Here is a 4,005-nt window from a genome sequence, read left to right as displayed (position 1 = left end):
ACTTTGCGCTGTCGATCGCCGGATCGGCTTTCACCGTGGACGAAGGGAGTCCAGCCCGGGGTCGTCAAATGTGATTGCCGCAAGCCCGGCATAGAGGAACTACAATAATGTACAGTATTTGAAAAATAATGTGTTTTTTGAACATTAAAGCATGTCAACATATTCTGTTACACCAAATACACAAAATAATGATCTTTAAAATTGCATCATGTGACCCCTTTAATAAACCTGTTAACAATTAGTAACTGTAAAAGCCTACATGCTTACCGTTGACATAGAGCACTCTTTGTGTTTGGGGCTGGTTCCCTCCATAGTACTGGTTGGTAAAGTCAATGTGGACAGGCAGACGGTCCTGAGGGATATCGAAGAGTCGCGAGCAGAGCTCAGTCTGAGACTGAATGGTTAACATACGTGAGAAGGGGCAGCTAGTGTCCTCACACGTCTGATCTGCTCCATAAGACAACCCAAAAGATATGAAGTTGGATTATAACTTACAGACATCATCAAAACTAAACTCATTAACACTTGTAAAATATTATTTAATTAGCCTAAATACACAGACATTAAAAGAATTTGGCTGCACTCCAAGATTTCATGAATGTCATTGCATTAGATAAACATCAAACCAAATGCCATTTATTTTAGAGATAGCACCAAGCAATTTTCAAGCAAATCATTTCACAAAAAAAAAAATGTTTATTATGTTTTCATTTATACAACAATAGAAATACTGTTCAAGATAAAGAAACGTTTTGTTTGTCAAACATTAGCGGAACATGTCCACACAGATGAACTACACCAGTGAGGGAAACTGACTATATACATACACGTAGGCTATATAAAAATTGTCTTGATACCAGTTTGTTGAAAGTCAATACAAAATGGAAAGAAAGATGAGGTTAGTTCTCAGAAAATGTTTGTTTGCAGATGCCACTTGGTTTGATTTTTTATTTATTTATTTATGTTTTGTCTGTTATCAATGTAATGACTTTCAGACTGAAGTGTGAAGGTACTCCTGTGGCTACTGTGTGTGTGTGAATATTTCTATAGGGAATTTGATTGAACCTCAGAAATGAGAGAATGATTAAAAAGAGCACTGTAGGCTATCTACTCACAGAAGCCAAACTCAGTGCAGGTCTGGTAGAACCACAGTCTGTAACTGGATGTAGCTGTAGTGTTACTGAGTTCAAGCACAAGCTTTTCATGAGAAGCATCCAGACATGGGACATTCTCTCTGGCACGGTACATCTGAATAAATGGCACAAAAAAAATTAGCAAAATGTATTTTATAGCAAGAGGAAACATTGTATGGAGATTTAAAAGAATCAGGCAACTTTTTTCATAGTCTGTGATGCCCTCTGCTGGTTAGATATTATATTGTGCTTTTCATTTTATTTGCACAGTTCGGGATGGGTTATGTGCACAATTAGAACACTAACAACATACTGCTAGGGAATACAGTGTATACTGTCTACTATTTTTCAAAAACAACACGTAAAATTGAAAGCATTATAGGATACACTGTTAAATAGTAGTATGCTAAATTGTTGCTATATGACCTACATTATGCTGTATGAAACATTCAGCAATTTTGCATTTTAAATTAAATTTAAAGTAAAAAAATGTCTTGCCATTCGGCAGTTTGATCCAAATTAAGTCAGTGAAAAAGATGTTATATTGCAGCTGATATTACTTCTAGCTCATTCATCACACTAGAAATGGATGGTTTAGTTGAAAATATGGCATATATACTGCAGAAATAGTATAATGTATATAATATGCTAGTATGCTATTCTGAACATGGCCACTGATGTGTTGAATGTCCACTTGAACAATTCTTTGCTCACTTATATATTCATTACAGTAATTCTGAGCATAGGGTGAGTATGCCAGTGAAATAACTTATATACTGAATGAAATAATACACCAAATTAAAGGGACATATAAGTCAATCAAGCTCTATTAATATTATTAAAATATTAATTTAAAAATGCAATTCTAAATGTCAACTGTACTGTATTTTTCAAACAAAGCACCATAGCAGATATGTTAAAAACTGAAACTAAATTTACTTACCTTATTTATGGTAATGAATGTTGTTATATTACTAAATTTGAAATGCATCTTAATGATTACATTTGGAATTTTTTACATAAACGTTTTTCAGTCTCACTTGTTTAGTTGAACCGAATAAAACTATAACACCAAGCAGTAGCACATTTTAAGGATACCACTTAATATGAGATCAAGAAATGTTACCGCCACTATGACCAGACGGTCATATGCCTCCTCCTTCTGTTCATTCTGTTCACTCTTATTGGTCATGATGTCACAAAGTTCTGCGATGCTGAATGCAACCCCCTCCTCATTGTATTGGACGGTTCTCATGAAGATATCAGCCAAACTTACCTTTTTAGAGCCGCCTACTGCCTCATTCATAAGACATAACCAACCACCTGCACAAATGAATAAAAAAAAAAAAAAAGCCAAACCATACAGGTAATTCAATAACTACTGAGAATTTGTGCTCTTATTGATAAAATATCTCCCACATGTGTTACAAGGTTTTACAAACCCATACCCTATTATAAGAGCTAAAGTCCAGCTGAGCTTGAACAGGGGCAGATGACGCCACAGCTCCATAGATAAGATGAGGGAACTAGAAGAGAAAGAAATTTGGAAGATATATTATTTGTCATTTTCGGAGGTTCACTGAATGGAAAATAGCAGCTTGAGAACTTCTTTGGTGATATACAGGGGAAAAAAAATGATGACAGAATTTGGTAACACTTTACAAAAAGGTTCCGTTAGCTAACATGAACTAACAATGAACCGTCTATTTTTATTGACTAATGTTAATGAAGATTAATCAATACTGTAATAAACGTAACGCAACTACCGGGACCTTATTATGAAGTTTTACCCAGAATTTTTATTCGTATGTATTTATTTTTGAAGGTGCAGTTAATAGATCTTAGTTCGATTTGATCGGCTAAAATGATTTATATTTGAATTAAAGATGTAGAAAACAAATGAAACCATTTCAGCACATTTTTGAACTAAACAACAAAGATTTGTTCGGAACAAACCTTTCCTCTTAACCAAGCTGAGAGAGCTCCAGCATACACTCTTAGAAATAAAGGTACAACAGCTGTCACTGGGGCGGTACCTTTTCAAAAGGTACAATTTTGTACCCATTAGGTTCCAATATGTACCTTTAAGGTACCAAAATGGACCCTTTAGGTACAAATATGTACCTTTTGAAAAGGTACCACCCCAGTGACAGCTGTTGTACCTTTATTTCTGAGAGTGGTAGGAACCCCCGAAGCTGATCCAGGTGTTCTTATTGGAGATGCTGAAACGCTGGCTGATATAATGATGGAACGCAGCCAGGTCGGCCAGACTGAGATAGGAAGGAGATGAAAGAACATTTATCATGAATATCATTGCGATCATCATTGTGATCTGTGAAATGGTCTGTCAACAACATCACTTACGCTTGCTGGCTGGAGAGATCTCTCAGGTTTTCTGTCTCTAGACCATCTGGGTTGATGCTCTTCCCATAGAAGCGGTGCTCCAGGGCCTCCAGCAGTGCTCCATGTCTCTCTGCCATGTCCACATGGTGGCCTAACAGTTTTTCGATATACAGTATATATTCTGTATCATTCATTCTTAAAATGAAATGGGAATGTTTTACAGCCTGATTCCATTACAGAACCTTTTAAAATTTCACTAGGCCTCGAAAAAAAATGTTCTATGTTCATCTTTGAACAAACCAATATGCTGATGTAGAGATCCAATAGACCAATTTAGAGTAGACGTCACAGTTACGTCACTTGCAGCTGCGCACGCATAGTGGTTGCAGAAAAACACTGGGAACAAGTGGAGATAAATGGGTAAAATCCATGGAATAAAAGAAAAAATATATTTTTGTGCCTTTTGATGTCAAGATCGGAATGCAAATAGTTTTTATAGAATACTGTCGTCATTTGAAGCTAAACGCAG

General features: G+C 36.0%; 1 pseudogene; it reads right to left on the bottom strand.

Annotated features, from left to right (window-relative positions):
• The window catches only part of LOC107747317 (thymus-specific serine protease-like), a 7,353-nt pseudogene that overhangs the window by 1,146 nt on the left and 2,202 nt on the right, over positions 1 to 4,005 (bottom strand).

The sequence above is a fragment of the Sinocyclocheilus rhinocerous genome, unplaced genomic scaffold (assembly GCF_001515625.1).
Source record: "Sinocyclocheilus rhinocerous isolate Xijiao unplaced genomic scaffold, SAMN03320098_v1.1 scaffold4395, whole genome shotgun sequence".
Lineage (NCBI taxonomy): Eukaryota > Metazoa > Chordata > Actinopteri > Cypriniformes > Cyprinidae > Sinocyclocheilus > Sinocyclocheilus rhinocerous.
Note: the sequence above shows the minus strand (reverse complement) of the source record. Positions and strands in the feature narration are given on the sequence as shown.